The 25854-nt window shown below is 40.5% G+C and overlaps 1 protein-coding gene and 1 long non-coding RNA gene across 2 annotated transcripts in view; both read right to left on the bottom strand.

Annotated features, from left to right (window-relative positions):
* b4galt2 (UDP-Gal:betaGlcNAc beta 1,4- galactosyltransferase, polypeptide 2) overlaps window positions 1-25854 on the bottom strand; it is a 225993-nt gene that overhangs the window by 140741 nt on the left and 59398 nt on the right. The window lies entirely within an intron of this gene.
* Window positions 17146-18324, bottom strand: LOC135932176 (uncharacterized). The gene is made up of 3 exons (XR_010573308.1): window positions 18258-18324; window positions 17340-17388; window positions 17146-17171 (listed from the first exon to the last, which is right to left on the bottom strand). It is a non-coding gene; the product is annotated as an uncharacterized LOC135932176 (long non-coding RNA).

Raw genomic sequence — 25854 nt, 5'->3', positions numbered from 1 at the left:
ATTAGTAATGATGATAAGCAAAAAAGAACTATGTACTGTTGGCATCATCATTTTGCAACCACGCAGTGTTGGTGTAATCATATATGCCAGATTATCATGCATTCTTTTTATGATGTGAAATACAATTAATTAACCTTGAAAAACTACAGCAGTCCTTCAATTTAACTACTAGCCTCCATATGCCATCACGGCTTCTTGACTCCACAATTTAATAACTTTTTTTTTGTGTGTGCAAGTAGCTAAATTACATTTCAGAGCTGCGTCCAGCTGGATTCCTTCTGCCAAAGAGACTGGCAGAAGTGACAGTTTTATCTCAGTGAAAGTCTCTCTGTGGGATTACATGGCCCAACTGCAAGGATCACAACCACCACACTGTCACTGGTGTTCATGTTTGATATGCTGCTTCACTCAAAACAGAAAAAAAAAAAAAAAGAAGAAGAAGAAAAGAAAAATAATATTTGAGTAGTTATGCTGCTGCTTAATTTTCCCTCTCTTTCGACAGTTCAACATTAGCAGAATCATTCTTTGATGGTTAAGTTTCATTAAAATATTACAGCCAATCCTCTGAGATTTCTCTCTCTCTGTTCAATTCATGTTCTAGACTGTTATAAATGAAAATCTGAGTTTGTCGGTCCATGAATAAAAGCTCAGCCTCATTACCTTCCAAGTAAAATGGGCAAAATTTCCAGTATTTTGAAGAATAAATACAGCTGAGCACACAGTTCACAATTTATATGCTTCGTCTCAGCGGTGGACACAGTTTGTAGCCTTTTAAGGAGCGTATGATATCGATACTCGCTAAGACCACTTAAAATGACAGATAATCATCCTTATGTAATAGCAGGGTGTCAACATGCAGGAAGTCGCAGTTCACAGCGAGCATGGAAACACTTTTCACTTAATGATGAAAACCATTTTTGCACATTAGTCTTTTTGAGTATTTTATCTTACAGCAAAGTTAACTGCGGAGAGATCATAAATGGACTGTCTAAACAGCCACAGTGCCCAAGATCGTATTTATTTTCTTAACTGTGTGAATTCATCTTATAGGAACCCTGACATTATTATTGCTCTCGATGGTCTCAAGATAAAAAAAACAAACAAAAAAAACAACCCAGAAACATTTTCGACTGCTTTGTCTCAGCCAAATCAAGTCAATGTTTTGTGTACAGTCCCAAAACAAAATTTTGCCTCAAATAGCTTTGCAGCGTCTGAAGGGACTTGGATGATTTATTCTCCGTGTGTTAACTCGATTCTCTCAGTGTCAAAGTTTTTCCGGCCTTCCCGGTTGCTCGACTTCATCAGTGTGCCTGCCCACTCTTCTTCTGTCAAGTTCACTTCTAACCTCCAACTGTCAGTCTGACTCTATTGCTTGACCACCTGCTCCATCTCCGCTCCACTTTTTGCATTCACTGCAAAGCACGGCTTAGTCAGCCTGCAAATCCACCTTCTTTCACCTTTATCAACAAACCCGTTGTTGACCAGCAGCTCTTATCCTGCTGTGGGCTTTTACTTTTTGCTGAAAAAGCCACAGATAATTGGCAAATAACTGCAGCACAGAGTGACATTTGCCAAGCAGAAACCAAATAAACATTTATCACTTTTTAATTAACAAAATATTACTGGGTTTATGTTCTTTCGATCAACTACATGACTGATTTTTGCAGGTCTGGCTCAGTTCTTTGGATGTTTGTTTGAATTAAGCTCTTTTATTATTTGATTTTAATTATTTACAACTCAGTTTGAACTTAAAGCTTTGTATTTACTGGATTGTAGAAAAGATACATGAGGCAACACAGAGAACCAGAAAACAATACACCAGAGCAGACAATATGCAGACTCAGGCAGAGGAGCCATGGCACAGTAACAACAGTGCTGTACACACAGATGGCTAAGTCCCAGTCCAAATGCTGCAAGGCTCATCCAGTATCTCTGCCTAACTGGAGCAGAGGAAACGAGAATTATTTCCAAACTAGACATTTTTGGCTCGTGTATCGACAAGTCCCAAGCCCAAAAGTCCGGAGCCCCAGTCTCGTTCCATCCTCAACTAAATATCATCTATTCAATTCAGTATATTTAGCTCAGTTATAACTCAGTAGCATCTGTTATTAGTTTTGGCCCCGTGGTACCTTTTTAATGTGTAAATAAACTGCAAACTCAGTAGCCTTCTTATCCTCTGTGTTTCATCCTAATGCAAAAATCATAAAACATACAGAGAAGCCAAACCCCAACATTGTGGTACATGTCTCTACACTTTTCGGATTCCCTGCTCTGTTTGTCACACTCAGCTCTAGCTCAACCACTCTTATTGAAGCTATGAATTTCTAAAAGCGCTATTTCTGAAAGATGCCACGTACAATAAGTGCTGATAAGCAGTGCTATTGCTAGAACTGTTTTTAGACTATTTTTAAATATATTTTGTACAACTAGTAACTACAGCAGCAGGATGGTCTGTCTTGATTCATTTACAAAGAATCGCGTTTTCCATCTACTGTATGCGATAACGAGTGTCAGCTGGTGCAGCTGTGAGGCAGTGTGATTATGCTGCACCGACAACTTACATTCACTGATCAGTCAACTAAGACTTCAGTAACGGGGAAAAAATGTGTGTTCCCCAACCACTTGGTGAGTAATTTCTGTGGTTGCCACCAGACTGCCACAGTCACCTGTAGCTTGCAAGTGTCCAACTTGTCCATGGAGCAGCAGTGAAACCTTTGTTCAACATAAAAGTTTTGGATTTATGCTGAAATCAAATCTCCAACAGTGCAACTTTTATTTTACAGGTGAATGGATGCTGTTCATGGTTTGTGTCACAAAATGCAAGACAAGAAGAGGGATGGTGCTGCAGATTATGAATATATATTCTGTATATACAGTCACTGGTTTGGAACTGTGGTTAAGACTCTTAAACATTTTCATCCTGCCTGCTGCTGCTGTTGCTACCGATTACTGGAGCTACTGCTCAGGGAGGCCTCCACAGAGTTTATCCCCCCATGGTATGAAACAATACATGTGAATCTGTATGCATGCTGTACATATGTGCAGTATATGCGTGCACAGGAGTGAAACAGAGGTATTTTACAGTTCAAAGCAGTGACCTAAATACAGGTACCATGGTAATATACCACACCGGATCTTCTCTCAATAGCCTGAAAAACAGCTTTTGGGGAAAAAAAATCCTTTAGATCCAGTATCCTTTAGTGCTCAGTGCATTTTGCAGTGATAGGATGGTTTCCACATGCTTAAGTGGACAATATTTCTCATCCCACAGCATTTTTATTTGGAGATTAGAACACAAAAATCTGCTTTAATACTGCAATATTAACCCTAAAATGATCGAAAAATAATAAATAATAACATGTATGCAGGTGCATCTACAGCCAAGATGAAAACAAACCCAAGAATTACAACATGCTGTTCGTCAGGTTTAAATTATGTGTGAAGCTAAATCTGCCAGCCCCTCTGTCAATAGAGAGAGATAGAGCACAATGAGACGTAGGACGAGGTGACAAATCATCACTTAAGCTTCTGCTGCCTGCCCACACTGCAGAACAATGTAGACCTGGCCATATGTGAAAAGCATTGAACACCATGACAATAGTGGGGAAAATATGGTACCTTTTAAAATGCTGCCAAATATATGCAACATAAATTGGGAATATCTCAAAGACACAGAGACGTCAACCCTGCAGCACTGTAAGCCCTTTCATTTGGACTTTGCCTTTGTTCTGCAGCATATTAAAAGGAAGCAAAAAGTGCACCTAAACAATGCTTCTATTAAGGCAATATGCTGAGCCCCAAGAAAGCCAACATTAGTCAGTTTTAGCAAAAGTGACAAAGCTCTCAAGCAAATGATAAAAACAAAAGTTTTTTGGATGTATACTTTGATGAATATCATCTTTTTGGGGCTAATTTAGTATATAAAGAAGATTACCATTGGAATTATGAAATTTTAATGCTATTGCTTCTTAAATGTTCTTTTTAATCTTTCATATTCACCAAAACTAAAAAAGAAAACTGAAAAGGATTCCAGCTTGCCCTTATTTTATTCTCAATAAACAATATACAAGCGAATTCCTATACTTTTTTATACCACGAAAGGATCCCTGAAATTTTTATATCGCATTGAATGCTTGTTGTGCGTAGTCAAACCCTGTAAGCAGCAATTTGGGAAAGGGAATATACTCACGCTACAGATAAAGTTACAATCTTACACAAAAGCAGAGTAGGAATGTCACCAGAACATATACTTACAGTAGATTAGCTGCAATTCTTCCAGAACAGAAGGGGCAGGATAGGCCTACAGGTGTTGATACTGACATCGATATTAAAATGACTGGATTAGATATTTGTTTAAATACTTGTACTGATACTTACAGTACTGTCCTGGCCTGCTCGCCACTCTTACGTAAAATCACAGTGTCGTCTGCAAACATCATAATCCACAGGGACTCCTGTCTGACCTCATCAGGCAACCTGTCCATCACCACTGCAAACAACAGAGGGCTGAGAGCAGATCCCTGATGTCCTGCACCACCCTCACATACTTTTCTGCCACTCCTAACTTTCGCGTCCTCCCTCATAGCTGTGTGTTATTCTCCCTGCATCTTCTATGAGTTTGTTATTATTAGTTTCCCAGTTTAGTTATGTTCTTTGTTTTACCTCCACACCTGCAATAAAGCAGTGTTTTTGAGTTCACGTTTGCCTCGGTGAGTTTTGCGTTTGGGTCCTTTTCCTGCATGCACAGAACCGTTTTGTGACAGAAGGACGCGACACTAACAAAGAGAAACACAGGGCTTAAATACACTGAGGGATAACGAGGGAAATGAGACACAGAAGGAGAGCACAGCTGCGAGTAATTAGACTGGACGAGACAAGGGAAGCAAAACTAGAAACAATGACGTGAGACATGTACCTTCAAAGTAAAACAGGAAACACACCGACTGAACTCTAGACATGTAAACTTAACAGACTGGGGAGACAAAGCATAGGGACCTGAAACATGGGAGAGAAAGGCACAGTAGACTCAACACGGAACACAGGGAAGTCATCACACAAAACCTAAGAACTAAACCCTCGACAGCCATAACTGAAACCTAGGGAAATGACAATAATCAAAACAGTACAACCAAGGACTCCGACCATAAACCATAATATAAAAATACAAGAACTCAAAATGCTGGGTCACAAAGACCCAGAACCGTGACAAAAAAATATGACGATGAGTTGCCAGAAGGACAGCATTACTTAAAAATACAGTTCTTTGCACTACCTAATAGATGGCATGGTATTTTGATTGGTATTTATATCCCTGACATGGGATGATGGCATCCAGTGCCATTATAGCTCCAGTCCATCTCATTGATAAAAAGGGAAGTAAGTGTCGAGGATGGAGATGCTTTGCTTTTCTATTTTTTAAATATATGCTGCCTTTTATTTATTTACTTTTATTTCTACTTTTTTTTAAGACAGCTACTCTGGCCATTGTGAAATCAGCTATGTCCCATAGGCTAGAATGTTTACACTAGTTTAAATGATATGAATGTTTATGCTAATGTAGTCATAATATTAGTAGGTTACTCAATACTGTGCATGTCCAGTTAATAAAATACATGGTGACATTAAAAATAAACAGCCCACCACCAACCTCTCAGTGATTTAAAATGACTTTTTAATAAAGAATTGATTCTTTAGGTTAATCCCATATTTTTGTTGTTGTTTTTCTAACTGCATAAATGTAAGAATTGATAGGGCAGCCAGACAGGATAAAGAAAAAAGATTAAGTTTAATTACCTAAAGCTGGATGAAGTGTATAAGAAGATCATAATAATGTCACAAGGCCCGGCATATCATCTGTGTGTGTCGCTTCAGATCTCCTCTCTACTCTCTAACACAAACACGTCAGGTCTATGAGCTGAATGAAAAATAACCATTAAACAAAACAGAGATGTAAAAAGAGAACAAATAATAATAACAGAAACTGCAGGTCTATCAAATGTTATGGTTTGTTTCGAAAGCTAGTTCACCCTTTTATTCCTCTGACCCACACTAACACACACTCATACAAAGACTCATTTTATCCACAAGTCAGCTGAATTTTAAAGGGCTCATCAAAAGAGACGGTTTTAACAGGGTGCCTGGAGGGTGCCAACAAATCCTTTAAATGTACTGGCTTTAACAGATGTCCAGTATATAGCATTTATATTTAAATGAGGCCTTAATCAGCCTGGCAGCCTGAGCTTTGCCTGTGATGATGTGGAGTGCTTCAAATGACCACCCCTCTCGATAGTCTGGGTTTCCAAAGTTTTTCGAACGGTGCAATTGCAAACCTTTAATATAATATAATATAAAAATGTCATATTCAGCCATTTTGCTTTTTTGTGCTTTTTTACATTGCTTTTTTGGATTTCGTTTTTATTTTTTGCATCATGCAAACAGTCAAATTACTTGACACATTAAGTCCTCCTTTAGGAGGAGATGGCAGTGCGGTGCAGACATGGCCTAAAAACATGTGAGGCTCATGTTTATTGGAAAGATGGAAATACTTTCAATGAATACAAAGTTTTTAGACATGCATTTGCTAAAAACACAACATTGTGCATATCTAACCTGCATAAAGTGACAGCAATAAGACAGTCTTACTCTGTTTTGCTTCTGAATTTGTAAAGGCAACCTGTCTGTTTATATAGTTTTATGGGAATTGCTGTGGAAGCAATTAGCTGATTAACCAATTTTATATATGTCTATATATATATAATTGATTTATTTCTTTTTAATTAAAGCAGTCTGTTTGGGGACTGTGAATGCAACACACATGGGCATAGATGCTAATTAATGGGAGGAAAATGCATAACATAAATCAAAGCAATTAGCTGAGTGACATATAATTTATATGAAATTCATTTAAATAACCCATTCATTGTCATTTTTTAAATTCATACGTCATTCAAATGTCAAGCATGAGCTTTTTTAGCTCGTCAAATATAAACCTTGATGGCTTTACTTTTTCATGCATAACAATAAAATGAATATTTAGAGGTCTGACACAATCGATTCAACAAAACAAGTTAAACAAGTAATAGGAAGAAAGTAATCGGAACATATCATCCTAATGTCTAAGAAGTTGATTGACTATTTTTCCAGCAGTGACACTAAAGTGACCAGTTATTTATTTTCTTTGTTATTCAGGCTAATTTTCCTAAAAACAGCGCAGTCACTGACAAAGCAGCTTATTTTTTCCTTTCACTGAACCCGTAGGCTGACTCCCAAAAGGAGATGCGGGTCCTCTGCACATATTGGTGCTTTATCACTGAACAAATGTTTGCCCATTTCTAAAACTTTAAATACTAAACAAATCCAATTTCAATATTACATTTTAGCTACCATCGAAGGCTTTGGAAAGCTATTTCCAAATTGCACTCATTAAGCTTTATCACTTCTCATCAACTCAAATGCCAGACCAGCCGGACCTGCTGTCTGAACTGCTCTGCTCAGGGCGGTAAAAACTTTAATATGACAACAACAACCGCCACCCCCAGCTGTCAGCATGTTATGGGCTAATTTCAGATTAAACAATGTTGCACATGTCAGAGGCAACTGTCAAGCAACAGTGGCTGATCATCCACAGGGAACATGAAGGCTTCAGAAACTTAAAAAAACAAAAACAAGGCTTGAGGCACAGCAGGAGGGAAAGTGAATTTTGCTGGCAGTGGTACAGAAAACTTAAGCGGTTTAAGAGACAGTTTGGATGCAGTCGCTCCATCTAGCTACGCCCTAACAGCTGACAATGGCTTGAAACTTGATGACAGAACAGAAAGAGATAAGGTCCTATCAAAAAAACTGTCTACATGGCAGCTACAAGCTCTGACACATCAGAGATTTCAGGAATACGGCGTATTAAACTGCCTCAACTTTTGATTTTATCTCTGAGATGACTGCTTAGTTATGTGAGCTCTAATTTACTCTGACACATTCATACAAAGCACGGTCAGATGATGTCATTATGATGAAATGCACCTAATGCAGATCGTCTTTCCAAACTGGAGCATGAAGGGCAAACAGAGTTTTAATTTCCCTTGTTAGGAGATCAGATGGGATGAGATGAGATGAGATGAGAGCATATGTTGTTGGAACTGAAGTGCTGCTGTATTGATTAGTTCATAATGATCTTTAGTTAGTTTTAACTGATAGCTGCAGGAGAAGTTGAAGAAATGTTACTTACATTAACAGAAAGTTTGTTTTATATCAGTGAGAATAATTTGTCCAGGTGTCTTACACACTAATTTACACTAATGCAACTTTTTAACTAATACAGTTGTTTTTAGTTATATTAAAAAAAGCACACTGTAAGCTTGATAGACGATTACCACTCCATCCTATTACTATGCACTCCTGTTTTGAAGCCTTGAGTATTATGATTTGAGCCAGAAGTGATTTATTTAGACAACAGGGTGGCACGCTATGTTTTGAGCTAATTGCTGCAACTTGATTAGCAAGCTGCATCCACAGACAGTACCGGTACAATGCACACAGACATAGATAACTGCTAATTAGTGCTAACATAAATAAAAAAAAAGATACTAGATGTTTAGTCACTGAAAAAACAAAGACTTCTTGGACAGCCTGTTAGCATAAAAACAAGCCACAATATTTTAATGTAAAGTAATTGCATAAAAAAATGTTTTCAAAGGCATAAATACAGTGAAGATACATAGGTGTCTATTTCCACCTGCTGGTTAGATCAGACAGACCCCTAATGAGCCTGTGAAGGTTCTTATCTATATCAAATATTTTAATGCACCATGTTGCTTAGCAACCACCTACCCATGGGCAAAGGTGACCCATTTATACCATGTATGCACCTATAACATCTATTATTTAATGACAGTAAAGTCAAATTTATATTCACAAACCATGAATTATGCATGATATATTATGATGTCATCATGTTGACTAGCAACCAATTCTTTTATAAGTTAATAAATTAATTTTATAAATAAATTTAGGCACTCTAACAGGGGCTGACTCCTGACTCATGTCATCCTATAAAAGAACTATATATATAAATTAAAATTCCTGATGTTAATTTTAATTTAACATCAGGAACATCTAATTTATCAAACATAGACTATACTAATTTTTGATATTTCCAAATTGTGATGTTTAAACTATCAAGATTACATTACATCAAATTATGCAATCATATCTACTGTATTTAGGCATGGGCATGTACTAGTTTATTAAACGTGTGACCTGCAAAGCATTATTTAAAAATAATGCCTGTTATGTAGAAGGAAATTAGCTATAAAGAAGATTTTTGTACCAGATACAAACATGTTTCTATTGGTTCTTCTATGAAGCTGGCCATTTTAACAAAGGACTCAATATGCGTTGACTCTCTTTTTGAGTCAACCTCAAGTGGCCAATGGAGAAAATGCTGTTTTGGGGGGATTCTGCTTTGGAGTAACTTTTTAGTCCACAAAGAGGTTGATTTTAAATTTACTGTCATAGAATAAAACAAGGAAAAACAGTTAAACCACAGACAGGCTGAAACAAGCACTGGACTTTAAAGGTCGATAAAGTAACTAATAAAGTAGAATATGTGAAAATGTACCACTTCATGCCAGAGACAAAGCAAAGCTGTATGAGCCAGCAGATCTGAAAGATGCTGTAATGAAAAAGAAGTACGTGGCAGGGCATTATAAACCAGCATCAGTAATGAGGCTGATACAGTCTGAGCTGCCACACTGGTGTGCAGCAGCATCGCTCAAGGAGTTTTACTGTGGGCAGTTAATGTGCATCTTATATTCTGTCGCTCCCATGTGTGAAAATGGGGGGGGGGTCACATGGTATCAGAGGAGGCTGAATGTTTGCAATGAATTCTGGGTTGTTAGGAAAATTAAACCTGTTCTTCAATTTAAGCAGAAAACTAGCAATATACTTTCAGATTAGGCTTAGTAAAACATCAAGCTTCTACGTGTGTTAAGAAAAGATTATGCAACAGTGCAGCATAACAACAGTACTAATGTTTAAATCCTCCTTTAGCTTCTACCTGCGAGAAGAATATATTTAGTCCTGAAGTCATGAGGGGTAATGCTTGTTTCTTTGGTTATGCTTCAGGGTTAAGGCTAAATGCAGAAAATGGTCAAATATAATCTCAGCTGGTGGGAAAATAAGGAAAGCACAAACATGCAAAGCTTTTATTAACAAGAGACCAAACTTTTAAATAACAACTACCTGAACCTGAAGCCTACAACAGCTCAGGGGAACTATCTGGATTGTTCAGTGCATTGATTTTTCACTGTCTGTGTGTGTGAGAGCATGTGTGTGTGTGTTTGTGCATTTGTCTTGGGGAAAGACAGAATGGCCTACATGAACTTCTCACAGGTAACTGAAGAGAGACTGAGGAGTTGTAATTGGATCTCAGTGTGTCTACCTGACACTTTCACACGCACTTGAACACACACACACACACACACACACACACACACACACACACACACACACACACACACACACACACACACACACACACACACACACACACACACACAGAAGGGACCCTGGGAGCAGCCAAGGTAAGAGGGTAAAAGTGGAAGTTGGGTCTCAGGACTTCAGCTATTATGTGGAAAGTGAACAGCTCCAAAATACCTCTTTGCTAAATTGAGGTCGACTGACAAAGGCGTGTTTGTGTGTGCCTACGCCATTAAGATGAACCAAATGCAAACTGCGCATCTGTAAAAGCAAGCGTGTTTACATGCATGAGCCTGCGTGTGTCTTTGCATGACTGGCAGCGTGGGTAATGAGGCTATCTCCAGAGGAAGAATTGGCTGTGCTCTTATATAAAGCTGAACATAAAGGCACATATACCACAGACAGCGACTGCTGGTGACAAAATGCTTGATATGCAGTGAAGATCAGAGCAGACAGCGTGGTACAGGTCAGTTTTAAATATTTTCAAGGAAGAATGCCAAAAGATGGAGCAGCCATAATAAACTACTTAATTAGAATTGCTATACACTCCAGTTACAGCAGCTTACATAAGTTTGACTGAGGTTCCAACATTCAACACATCATTGAGGCGAACTGAAAAGAGCCGTTCACGCTGGGTAGAAACACATGATCAGCAGGAGTGTTACATTCTTTGATTATGGCTAGCTTATATTTTATTTTATTCGCAGGATTTGGTGTCCTGCAGTTAGTATATTGTTACATTTAGAAATTGGCTCTTAACCCTGGATACACTTAATTTGTGGTGACTGCTTTCCTATCGGGCTGTCAAAACCCTTAAAGTCTCTCTTTAATTCACCTTTTCTTGACCTCCTACTTCACACAGAATTATAGATAATATAAATTCCAAAATATAGAGATTTTAAAAATGACATCTCAACATCCATATTGTCAGAAGTGTGCAACAGCATGTGATATTCTGTTGTATCGTTTGTAAAGTATTGTGCAATTGCTTTATTGCCTACCATAAGAGAAAACCACACAAGGCAACTGTAGCATTTCAACAAAAAAGACAACAAACATCACAAAAAAACCCTACATGGTCCCACTTTTAGTAAATGTATTAAAAAAGACAATAAATTGACATAATACATCTGTAGACACCAAACTTGTTGCATCAGCTTTGTACGTTATACGTTAATTTCTTCTTGATTCGTCAAACTAGGACAAATACTGATTACAGGTATGGAAGACATATTTTAATTGTTATTTATGAGGCAGTCAAAAATCTCAACAAAAAAAAAAAAAAGATCTGGTATCTTCATGTTTGAATTTTTTTTTTGGGAGGTAGATCTCCTCGGTTGTGCATCTGAAATGATGAAACGTTTGTGTCTCCTGTCATTTCATTAATGAATTGTGATTTCATCCAGAGCAGATGAAGCGTTACTTGCCTTCCTTTCAGGCACTCGGGCAGCAACATGGGGCACGGAAACAGGTTTGATGAATCACACAGCCGTATACTCCTTCGGCTAATCATGTAGGCAATGCTGTCTAACAGTAATTCAGCACCCCTGGGGAGTCATATCCGAATCCAAATCCTCATAAACATACAGTCCAACATAAAAAGGCTGGAAAGGAACTTGACAAATAAGCTGAGATATCAAGAGGAAAGTGGTGTTTATTGGTCGTGTTCAAGTAAAAAAAAAAGCAAGAATTTTTGCTAGATTTTAATAATTTATTTTTTGGTGGAATTTCAGGCTCTCCAAATATATTTGAATGTTGTTGACAGAAGAGCCACGAAGAAAAACACATTTAGCTGAAAACATGTATTTTTGAGGGTACTGCATCATTCAAATGAGGAATAAAACGTGTCATTAACTTTATGTAACTCCTTCTTTGTCATCTTTATCACCACTACAAACAGTAACCATTTATTATCATTACCTCCCTTACACTAGCACTGTTCCATTTGACTGATTATTATACAGACATGCAGGATCCTCTAGAGGGCCACAATTTCTAAGTCTAACACTTCAAACACATTACACTACCTTTTAGAAAAAGAACATACTTTATTCACCAACTATGCAAACCTACTCTCACAGGCCATGTTATTAGTATAGTACATACATTATATAGTACAGTTACAAAGAAGCAACTCAGTTCATTCAGGTGCAGTATGTAGATAAGGTTAAGGCGACTTTCTGAAGTTTAAATCGAAATTTCGTGATTTAAGTGACTTTGAATGTGGCATTATGGGTTCCAGATGGGCTGGTCTGAGTAACTGCTGATCTACTGGGATTTCCCAAACAGGCATTTCTAAGGTTTACAGATAATGGCCAGAAAAAGAGAAAATATCCAGTAAACAGGAGTTCTCTGGGTGAAAATGCCTTGTTGACACCAGGGGTCAGAGGAAAATGGACAGACTCATTTGAGCTGACAGACAGGCAACAGTAACATAAATAACCTCATGTTTCTACCAAAGTATGCAGACCCAGAAAATATTCCAATGTGGGCCAACACTAGGGAGCTGTGGGTGAACTGTGCGGGCAGGGCAAACCCACACTTATATAACATTCCCAACTGCATTTGTCCACACAGGGCCAACAGCAGTTTTGCCCTTTTGGGCACCGAAGAGGGATTTCTGTAGAATGGATCCCAGTGGGGTGTGTTTGCTGGGGAAGAGCATCTGAACAAGCATCACTTTGAACCTTCAAGCAGAGTGGCTACAGCAGTGGCGATCACACCGGCTCCCAGTCCTGTCAGTTAAGAACAGGAAGCCGAGGCCACAGTTGTTACTGGCCTCATCGAAATTAAGCAATAGAAGATTGGAAAAATGTTGCCTGGTCTGATGACTCTCGATTTCTGCACAAACTACACGACAGAAAGGATCCATCATGCTGTATCACTTGTTCAAGTTGCTGGTGGTGATGTAATAGTATGTGAATATTTTCTAGCAACACTTTAAGCTGAGTATTGTATCTGAGTATTGTTGCTGTCCATGTCCATCCTTTTATGACTGCAGTGTATCCACCTTCTGATGGCTAATTCACCATGTCACAAAGCTCAGATCACTTCAAACTGGTTTCTTGAACATGACAGTGAGGCCAATAGAGTACCTGTGGATGTGGTGTAATGGGAGGTTGGTATCATGGATGTGCAGAAACTCTGTGATGCTGTCATGACAATGATAGACTGTCATCAAAGTTAGCTTTCTTCAACTTAATGTACTTCTAAAGGTGAAACCAGTTCTTTGCTTCAAAGATTGAAATTGCTATTCATTACTCTGATCTGGGCTCATGTAAAAGTCTTTATTCTGCAGCTATAATGCTGGCTCTGGCTCCTGACCTAGTACAAGGAAGAAAATCCAATTATCATCCATACTGCATGACAGTTTTAGAGTTGATTTTATTACTCATTTGTTTTTAAATAACTGTATTCCAAATTGTGGACCAGCCTACATCTTCACATCAGGACCTCACAGCTGCTATTTTTAAAATGTGTTTTTAGAGGTTAAAACCAGACAGAGTGGGCTTTATTATTATTATTATTCACTTGTGGTTTTATTTAATATTTTCAAGACACTTATTGGTTTATTTTTTACATGTAATTATTATTATCTTTGAGATGCACGGCACTTTGGTCAGCACCTCTAGCTCTCTCACCTGTACCTTGAGAGAAAACGAGCACCAACAAGTACTTTCCATCTGTAAAATTCAACAGTGAGGTGATTATTTCCTGCTTAAATAACTGCACAGTTTTTTTGGTTTGTTTTGGGTAAATTAAAAAAGAACACTGACCCATAGCTTGTTATCAGATTTGATGTTTTATTTATTTACGCATTGTTTTAATATTGATGTAACTCTCTCACAAATCGGTTTATAAGAAAAACCTGAATTTTCTTGACGTTGTGTGTATCAAGTGTGGCCTGTCCACTACAATTAAAGCTTACTGACATAAGCACCTTGGGGTTGGGTATTATGAGCTCTGAAATGGAAAATGGGCCTATATCTGCACAAACTGGGGGCACATTTAATAGCATGCTTTTCTCTCATTCCTCTCAGCTATGAAAGCTGATTCCCTCAGGTCAGCATACAAGTAGAATCTTTGCAGTATGACAGGAGCTAGCAAAGCTTTTCAAAAGACAGGAATGGACCAGTGAAAATCACAGGAGGCTTTTAACGTTATAAGATTGTTCGAAAAAACTAAATATTCTCAAACCATAACCAAAAGTTGGAGAGCTTCATCCCTCAAGAATTTTAAATGTAATCAGAAAGCAAGCTGAACCTGATATGTCTACACATAGATATATGGTAATTAGTGTTAAATAACATATAAAATATTCTAATCAAAAAACAAATGTAAGTTTGTGTTTTACATATATTTTTAAACCAGTACTATAATATATGCATATACAAAATAATTAGTATAGCATATGCCTTCCTCTGGATGCGATGTAAGCAATCACTCATCTGCACAAGAATTGTGCAAGTATTCTGTTCATGGAGGAAAAGCTTTCCATTTATGGGTGATTGCAGCCTGCAGCTGTGCAGAGATGATTGGGTGTGGCTGCTTCTGATGAACAAGTCAACCCTGACCAAGGAAGTCTCTGGATATGCTCTACTACTCTGGCAGTGGGCACAGTCCTGCTGAAACAGCTGCAGGGAAAGATGCTGGCACAAGAATGGCACAATTACAGGTTGGAGGACCAAAAAGTACCTCTGTCCAGTCAGATTTTTACCAAGATCAATTAGATCAGAGATTGCGCTCTTATAAGCGTGCAAGTCCGCAACAACACATTTGACATGCGTCTCAGCATCTAGCATCCCAATAGCATTGCTTCTGTAAACTCCAGTCAATCACGACATGGTGGCAATGATGACACCAAAGTTATGCACTCATTTTTTGTCATTTTGTCTGCATTCTCACTGGCTTGAGAATGCAGTAAACTGAACTAATTCTGAAGCTTACAAGTGAGTTTCTTTATGTTCTTCACGGAGAAAACCCCCCCAAAACAGTCATACCTAACACTGCCTTAATGAAACCAATCAACCATAACCAAAAACAACTCCAAGTATATTGATGTATTCTAAACAAAGATTAAAAAATGTATTAACCGACAGATAATCATTATTATAGAATTATACAAACCAAAACTGGACCACAGGCATCTTGGGTAATGTAAGCAATTAACAGAATTAACTGCACAACAAGCATATTACTTGTCAGATAACTGCTTTAAAAACTATTCAAAAAGCAGCAACACTTCATGTCCAGTGTTTCTGATGGCCTAGATCAGGAGTAGGCAACTCCAGGCCTTGAGGGCCGGTGTCCTGCAGATTTTAGATTTCACCCTGTGTCAACACACCTGAATCAAATGATTAGTTCATTACACTGTAAAATCTAATTAGTTCCCAGAACTCAAAAAAATTATGGAAACTCGTTGCCTCAAAAAAATTGAGTAAAGCTTAGCTAAAAATGACTAAGTTAGGACAACTTATTTATTTTGAGTACTCTGTACAAGCTCATTTGTTCCCAGAACTCAAAAAAATTGGATCAAGTTTACGTAAGATGACCAAGTTAGGGCAACTTACTCATTTTGAGTACACTGTACAGCCTTGTTAGTTCCCAGAACTCAAAAAAATTATGGAAACTCGTTGCCTCAAAAAAACTAAGTAAAGCTTACTTAAGATGACTGTTAGGACAACTTATACATTGCAAGTCTGCAGTATTAAGAATAACTTGATATTTCTGACTTGTTGACAATATTAATTGTTTACCTGCTGACAAACATTTCAAGTTCAACTAAATGAAAAAACAATTTGTGGTAGCCTGAATATGATTAAAAATAATAAACAACAATTTTTGTAATGATGTTAAAATGAGCCCAACTTTTATTTTCAAACACAACAAAGTACAACAGCCAACATACTGGACACTGTTCTGCTGAACAACAAACAGTTATATTGCCATCACTGTTATAATCTTACAATGAAAGTGCAGTCTCTAATTTAAACAACACATTTGTTTTCCATTCCAACACATGAGCTGGAATGTTGTAATATTTTAAGGATGGCTTGTTTCCAGTCCAGGCATTACTGCCTGAATGACTGTCATGGATCGAGGTGATCCAAATGTAGGTGCAGAAGAAAGTCTTTAACTTCCCTTAAGTACAGTGGCAGTGGATGTGGGTTGGAGATGCAATGAGCTTGAACCTGCAGGCAACCATCTTCACTGACCACACCATCTGTGACGGAGGACTCATCTCTCCTGGTGTCCTGCAAGCAAACAATCATATTTTTGGAACATGAACTTAATTGCTTTCTTAAAACATTTTTTCTGCATTTGGTATAAAACAGACTCCAATTTAGACAATCTCAGGCTCCCTCCCCACCGGAGAGGTGACATTCAATGTCCCAATTGTCAGTCTGGATAGCCCTGACCACCACCCAACATACAGTAATGTCATGAAAGCATCATTTTAAAAAGGGCTATGCAAACATGGGCAATAACTTTCATTCTAATGATGTGCAAAATGATTTGGGCACAAAACAAATTTTGCTGTTCGAAAACTTGCAGACTTCACTATATACAGTGTAGACCCTCTAAACTAAGTTTGAAGAAATGCAGACCAAACTGTTGTTGTTTGTTTACTTACACAGCATGTCTTGTAGAATTAACTGGAGTCACCAGCAACAGCATAGTGCAGTCATATCTCAAGTCTAATAACAGAAGACAGGAAAAGATCAGTAAAGAAACAACTTCCCCAAACCAAAGCACAAACAAAACAATAAGTAAAACAGGCTGATCTAAAGTATGATTAAAGTTCAGCCTGATTAATATAAATGTCACTGACAGTTGCTAATATATTGGAAAACCAAAATACTTACCACTGAGTTGATGTCTTTCTGTCCAACAACAGGAGTGCTGGTCCCGAGCCTCAAAGACAATAAGAAGCAAGCAGAGGGAGAAAAAAACAGAACATATTTCAGAAACTGATTTGATCCTTAATGGCTGTGCAATCATTGTAACATAGAATTTGCTTATTTTGTTAAATAAAGGCTAGATTTGGCATTAATAGATGCCACAGATGTTCTAAAGCTGCCACAAAGCATAAAAAAAATGGACGTCTCCGAAAACGTCGGAGCATTTTTGCAAATATGTGATGTCTTGATAAATCGAGCAGATATTTGAACTTTAAACAGCTACATTCTTGCCTGAAAATATCTTAAAAATTTATTTTGTGACCCAGAAAAAGTAATAAGTTTTTTAGCCGCGCTCCTCCGCCATTGCCGCGCTTACAAGTACGCACAGGCTCCGACAACCGTGGCCGACAAATGCGATCCTCCTTTTCCCCAGATTACCCTTTCTGGGTCACAAAATAACCTTTTAAGATATTTTCAGGCGAGAATGTAGCTATGTAATGCTCAAATATCTACTTAATTTATCAAAATATCACATATTTGCAAAAGTGCTTCCACGTTTTTGGAGAGCTCTGTTATCCACCCCCCACACCTATCCCACTCCTAACGGCTGCACCTCCCAAAGAATTTTGTCTGGGCTCTTATCTCACTTATTTATTTCAAACGATCAACAGAAAATTTCACCGACATAGTTTTATGTAAGGTTTTTAAGGCTGTGGTGTTAATTTTTAAGTAACATGAGCCCAGCGGCAGCAGCAATGCTAGGCTAACAGTAACTAGCTAGCAAGATTTTAAACCTGGTGCTAAACTAAGAGAAGCCACAAAATCAGTTTGAATAAGAGTAAACATTTACTCACCAAGTCAGTGTATCAGGTAAAGATCCACAGTAATGACAACAATAGTCTCTTGAGCTGACGCTTCTCCAGGTTTGCTCAACATATTCCATAACAAATGCACCGTGAACATGCGGACTGATCCGCGAGGGAGGAGGACGGTAGTCACGTGGCATTTTCAAAACACATCTTTCGTCCTTCCGCCCTGAGAAGCAAAACTTCCAGCTTACTTAGTTTTTCTAAGTTAGGACAACTCAAATTAATCGAGTTTATCAGCGTTTTTGCATAAAAAGTACTGGTAAGTTTTTTAAATTGAGTTCTAATAACAAATTGATAAAAATTGAGTTCAGCCTATTTAATATTTTTAATTAAACACAATATTACATTTTACAGTGTACCAGGCCTCTGGATAACTTCAAGACATGTTGAGGAGGTCATTTAGCCATTTGAATCAGCTGTGTTGGATCAAGGACACATTTAAAACCTGCAGGACACTGGCCCTCGAGGCCTGGAGTTGTCTACCCCTGGCCTAGATCCACGCAATCACGTTCATGTCTTTCTACTTAAAAATCAAGTACTTTAAGACAAAAGTCTTTTAAAAGGGGCAGCATGGTGGCACGTGGTTAGCACTGTTGCCTCACAGCAAGAAGGTCCTAAGTTCATGGCTGGGGTCTTTCTGTGTGGAGTTTGCATGTTCTCCCCATGTTTGTGTAGGTTCTCTGGCTTCCTCCCACATTCCAAAGACATGCAGTCAGTGGGGTTAGGTTAATTGGTAACTCTTAATTGCCCGTGAATGTTTGTCTGTCTCTATGTGTTAGCACTGCAACAGACTGGCGACCTGTCCAGGGTGTACCCTGCCTCTTGCCCTAAGACAGCTGGGGTAGACTCCAGTCCCCTCCCAACCCTGAGAAGGATAAGCAGAAGAGCGAGGATGGATGGACTGATTTTTTTACTTTGCGCTGTCACGAAAAGAATCAGGAATCCAAGCGAAACCCAAACATAACCAGCAAAATGATCCTGAACATTTACTCAAACAGCATTTCCTCTGCAGATGTTCAAAGTTACTCAGTTATTAGCTTTCTCCCATCTTTGGCTCACACAACAACTTCGACGGCTATCCAACTATTCTGCCAGACGTCTGTTTGACCTGCTGAATAAACTTCAAAGCATCTGGAAGATGACACATCAAACAATGGCGTTGCTGTCCAAATATTTGCAGTGCCATGTTAAATAAATCATCTTTTAGCCTCTTTCCCCTTGCCGTGGCATTGTGTGAGTCACCTAATAGCCTGAATAGAGGTGTTAGCTGATGCATTAGCCGGCTCTATTAAGATGAATCATCAAATGGCATCACAGGACTGAAAGTAAAATATTCCAAACTGAAAAAAGTAACACAAAATCTTTTATATTAAAAACAGATGAAAAAGAAGATTAAGCTATGTGGGCATGCTGCCAGATAAATTTTCTCAACTCAACTCAAAATTGTATCCATACCTTTTAAATTGACAATCTCACCACGAAAAGGTCCAATTAAAAGTTTTTTGACACAGGGGAGTCTCGTGTACACTCTCATTCTTTTTTCTATGTAATACAGCTGCTCATTAAAGAGGGAAAAGTGCCTGGTTGTGAATATGAACCCACAGTAGTTATCAATTGGAACAAATATCCACTTAGCGTCTTATCTGCGTATGTGTGTGTGTGTCCTCGTGACCCTCTAAATGGATCTATTCATCCCAAAGAGGATGTGGCTTCTCCACAGACTCCACACTGCTGTTGCCTCTAGCATACTAAACTCTTCTTCAATCTACCCTCCCTTTCTTCCTCCACACCACCTCCTTTATTTGACTTTAATCTGTTCATCATCAGCTCATCTCTCTCCCCCAACCTTCCACTACTTATCTTTTCGTTTTTCCTCGCTCGTTTCGCGTTCCCCACTCTCATTTGTTCTGTCTGTTCCTCTGAAAACCCCTATTGGTCTATGGTGAATTATTAACCTGAGAGGCCTTTAGTCTTCCTTACACCTAACATGAAACACAAATAGTCAAATGATATGATAAATTATCTTATCTCATACATCATATCCAGTTAGGATCGAAAACCAGCATGGAAAGCCCAGAACTGTGCACACATTACAGCAGCAAACTATCCAAATATAGTGCAAAAATATACTGACTGGTACATCCTGCTTGGACTGGTTTGGACCCCTCTTTTACCTTAAGAATTTCCTTTATGGCAAGAACTTCAACAAGGTGCTGGAAAGATTTCTCAGAGATTTTCGTCCATATTTACATGATAGCATCACACAGTTGGTGCAGATTTGTCGGCTTGAATTGAGATGTGGGGGACATTTGAGTACACTGAACTCGCTATCAAGTTCAAGTTTGAGAAGATTTGAGCTTTGTGCCATGCGTTATACTGCTGGAAGTACCCATCAGAAAATGGTTAGATTATAGTATTTAAACAATACTCAATTGGTACTAAAGGGTGCAGTGTGCCAAGAAACTATGTCCCACACCATTACACCACCCCCTCCAACATGAGCCTTTCTGGAATGTGATGTGAGTGGCACCCTGTGTGGTCCTCTGCTTCTGTAGCCCATCTGCTTTAAGGTTTAGCATGTTTCGTATTCAGAGATGATTTTCTGCATACCTTTTTTTTTGGGGGGGGGGGGAACTGTATAATCATGGTTATTCAACTTACTGCTACCTTCCAATCAGTTTGAAGCAGTGATTGGGTACTGGATGTTCTTTGGATTAGTTCTCTGTAAAACCTAGAGATGGTTGTGCAAGAAAATCCCAGTAGATTAGCAGTTTCTGAAACACTCAGACCAGCCTGTCTGCCACCAACAACCATGCAACGTTCAAAGTCACATAAATCCCCTTTCTTCCCCATTCTGATGCTGTTTGAACTTCACATGTCTCCATGCACTGAGCCATAAAAAGTGTAATTCTAATAGTCCCCTTTAGTCCTAGATTGTAGATATTTGATGAAATTTATTTTCAACATTTATTGTGCAAATATAAAATCTATGTATATATTCTAAAAGTCATTAGACAAATTAATTCTGTCTATCTTGCTGGGCTTAAATGTGTCATTCTTTTCTAATCTTTTTTAATCATTTAAAACATACTTATTTCAAATAACATGAGGCATTAACGTGCATTTAATTAAAACTGACATCATTTAAGATGAGATTTTTAAATCACCACAGTGTAACTGTCATTGTTTTAGAACTGAAATGTTTGATAAAAGATCCCATGGATGTGTTGGGTATAAATTTAAAGGAGCTACAGTGTCTGCAGTAGGTGGTGGTAAGACAATGACACCACATGCAGCACAACAGAAATAGAATTAAGTAGGACGAGGTGACATTTCTATTCATATGTGAATTCTTTAGATCATTTTCTTCAGTGGTACGGCAGCAAGTGCTCATGCCATTCATTCAAATTCCAAAAATATCCAAACCCCTTATTTGTAGTCCGCCGGTGCTGCGCAACTAGTAATAATCCTTTTAACTAATCCACATCAAATCTCTGACAATGCTAATCCGTTAGTCATGATGTTCCACCACAGCCATTCATCTGTGCACACTTCTAACTCTGGCATGCATAATTAAATTGTAATGGTAATTTTTTTGTATTGCTGGGCTTGGCAGCGTCTTAACTATTCATGTGCTGGGGGTTCACACTTATACATAATGGGGTGGGATGTGAAGCGGTTTTGCATTATGTACAAGACAAGAATCACGTGAAAGAGGAAAATAGAAAATTACAGCATGCCATATTAAAGAAGTCATTACAACACATGAATAAAACAAATAATTAAATATATGCAGAGATGGCATATAGAAGACTGGAATCCAACTCTATATTAACAGTACATGCACCCACTGGCTACCTGGGTACACCTTCACAGCACAGTTATTATTATTATGAGTATTTTCAGAAGCTCCACTGGGATTTTCCCACACAACCACCTCTAAGGTTTATTGAATTAAATTGTAATGTAATTTAATGTATTGTAATGTAATGTAATTTTATCATACTACCATATTTCCATCTAAAAACTAAAGTTTGCTTAACGTCTGTTAAGTTCTATGAACGTGACATACATTCATCAGTTAAATTTCATTCAATTATGTAGCTTTAATTTATTAATCATTCGTTGTGTCTAAATATTGAGCTTTACCAAATCCAACAAAATTTCCAGAGCATCAATCAAATACCTCAGAGTAACAACATGTTGCCTTGTTATATCAACTACTATGTACTTTGTGTAAGAAGTGTCAGTCTTGTTGAATGAATTAATAAACTGTTAGAAAATTTTATGAATATTAATCTCGTTGTTTCAGTTATTTAGATAACAAAGTTTTAACACCTCTGTCATGTGCTAATCTTTCTTCAGCTGCTGTCCATCCCACAAGCCACAGGATTAATTAAGGGTCATTTTGTGCTGATGATGTTTAACCCTGTCGCAGATTTGTTTCCATTATTGCTCTCTGTTCGGTGGAGGGGTGACTTTAAGTCTAATAAGGGGTGAATCAGAATTAAATAACGTGAACAATTCACAATTTGTGAGCACACAAAAGCTGTAGACAAATGTTACGTTTGTCAAATTCGCCACATGTAGGATTTTCACTCATTCCATTTGGAAAGCTCTGTTGAATCAACCGGTTAAAATCAGTCTTTGAATCGATGCCACATTAAATCAATTTTAACCTGCGCTGTATTGTAACAGATATTAATTTTATTTTTCCTGCCCCCATCATATACTTTTATGAATGTTATAACTTTTGTTCACAGAAATTACATCCAGTACTGAGAAAATAAATAAATTCAGTTTTTTGACAGTCAATATTAAGACATATAATTTAAAATACTGTAACTGATACTTTTAACATATTCTAGTTTAGTCAAAAGAGCTTTCTGTCATGGTAGGCTGTGTGGCAGGCAGGCAGGAGAGGTGGATCCAAAATGCAGGACTCCGACACGGGGAGTTCAACTTAAAGCGCAGCTTTATTGCTGGGACAAAACCTTGAATTAACTAAACTCACCAAAAAGACAACAAAAGACAGAACAGAGGAACTAAGGTCTGAAACACTGGAAAACAAAACTAAACCTGAGCAGATGACTACACGCAAGGAACACTGGAAACAGAACACACACAGCTAGTTGAGGGTACGACGCGACACTGAGCAGGGGCAAACACAGGGCTAATATACACAGGGAAGTAATCAGGGAATGGACAACAGAAGGGAGACACAGCTGGGAGAAATCAGGACTGACGAGACAGGGGGAACAAAGCTGCACACACTAACATGAGGCACACTCCTTCCTAAAACACGAATAAACAGAAACATGAAACTCTAGATCATCAGCAGCAGCACTACAAAAGAATAGGAAAACAATCCATAATACAAAATAAAACCAAAATATACGAAACTCAAAATGCTGGGTCAACACTGACCCAGAACCGTGACAGTACCCCCCCCTGAAGGGCTGGCTCCAGACAGCCCAACAGGAAAAACAAAAACGCCCCAAAACACAAAACCACCCGACCAGGGCGGGCGGCGGGGGCCCAGGACGGAGGGCTCAGAACAAAACCAAAACGTCCATCACATGAACGCAGAACAGAGTCCAACACAAAACGTCCACGAAAAGCACAGGGGCCCTGGAAATTAGTCAAAACAAAACAGGCGGGCCAAAAACAACCATGGGTTGCAGGGAATGGAGTCCAGAAACATAGTTCAGGGGGCCAACCCTGGTCCCGACAGTACAGGAGCCAAGGGGAAAGCAGTTCAGGTGGCCGACCGTGCGCACGGCAATGGCGGCGACGGGCAAACAGTTCAGGGGGCCGCCCTCGACGGCCATGATGCCGACTCCGAGGCCTGGAAAGCGGCCAACAAAGGCGAGGAGGCGCAGGTCGAGCTGGCTCTGACAGCAGAGTTGCCACTGCAGGACCAGGCGAGGCTGGAACAGATGCTGAGGCCGCAGGCGGCGAGGACGAAGGCTCGGAGGCCGCAGGCGGAGCGGGTGAGGCTGAAGCTGTTACTGGACCAGGCGAAGCTGAGGCCGGACCAGGCAAGGCAGGACCGGGCGGCAGCGTGGCAGCTGCGGAAGCCAATGAAGCTGATGCTGACGCTGCAGGCGCGGATGAAGCTGATGCTGACGCTGCAGGCGCGGATGAAGCTGATGATGATGATGATGAGGCTGGACCAGACGAGGAAGAGGACACGGAGGCTGGACCAGACGAGGAAGAGGACACGGAGGCTGGACCAGACGAGGAAGAGGACACGGAGGCTGGACCAGACGAGGATGAGGACACGGAGGCTGGACCAGACGAGGATGAGGACACGGAGGCTGGACCAGACGAGGATGAGGACACGGAGGCTGGACCAGACGAGGATGAAGACACGGAGGCTGGACCAGACGAGGATGAAGACACGGAGGCTGGACCAGACGAGGATGAAGACACGGAGGCTGGACCAGACGAGGATGAAGACACGGAGGCTGGACCAGACGAGGATGAAGACACGGAGGCCGGACCAGACGACGCTGATGAGGCCGCAGGTGACGGCGTGGAAGCCGGACCAGACGACGCTGATGAGGCCGCAGGTGACGGCGTGGAAGCCGGACCAGACGACGCTGATGAGGCCGCAGGTGACGGCGTGGAAGCCGGACCAGACGACGCTGATGAGGCCGCAGGTGACGGCGTGGAAGCCGGACCAGACGACGCTGATGAGGCCGCAGGTGACGGCGTGGAAGCCGGACCAGACGACGCTGATGAGGCCGCAGGTGACGGCGTGGAAGCCGGACCTGGCGACGCTGATGAGGCCGCAGGTGACGGCGTGGAAGCCGGACCTGGCGACGCTGATGAGGCCGCAGGTGACGGCGTGGAAGCCGGACCTGGCGACGCTGATGAGGCCGCAGGTGACGGCGTGGAAGCCGGACCTGGCGACGCTGATGAGGCCGCAGGTGACGGCGTGGAAGCCGGACCTGGCGACGCTGATGAGGCCGCAGGTGACGGCGTGGAAGCCGGACCTGGCGACGCTGATGAGGCCGCAGGTGACGGCGTGGAAGCCGGAGACGAAGAGGCCGCAGGTGACGGCGTGGAAGCCGGAGACGAAGAGGCCGCAGGTGACGGCGTGGAAGCCGGAGACGAAGAGGCCGCAGGTGACGGCGTGGAAGCCGGAGACGAAGAGGCCGCAGGTGACGGCGTGGAAGCCGGAGACGAAGAGGCCGCAGGTGACGGCGTGGAAGCCGGAGACGATGAGGCCGCAGGTGGCGGCGTGGACGCCGGAGACGAAGGCACTGCAGCTGGCGGCGTGGACGCCGGAGACGGAAGCGCTGCAGCTGGCGGCGGCGTGGACGCCGGAGACGGAAGCGCTGCAGCTGGCGGCGTGGACGCCGGAGACGGAAGCGCTGCAGCTGGCGGCGGCGTGGACGCCGGAGACGGAAGCGCTGCAGCTGGCGGCGGCGTGGACGCCGGAGACGGAGGCGCTGCAGGCTGGACGGATCCCTTGGACCCTCCAGCGGAGACACGAGGCAAAGGCCGGAGCGGTCCCTCGGACCCTCCAGCGGAGACACGAGGCAAAGGCCGGAGCGGTCCCTCGGACCCTCCAGCGGAGACACGAGGCAAAGGCCGGAGCG

The sequence above is a fragment of the Pelmatolapia mariae genome, linkage group LG18, assembly GCF_036321145.2.
Source record: "Pelmatolapia mariae isolate MD_Pm_ZW linkage group LG18, Pm_UMD_F_2, whole genome shotgun sequence".
Lineage (NCBI taxonomy): Eukaryota > Metazoa > Chordata > Actinopteri > Cichliformes > Cichlidae > Pelmatolapia > Pelmatolapia mariae.
This window is presented reverse-complemented; position numbering and strand designations above follow the sequence as displayed.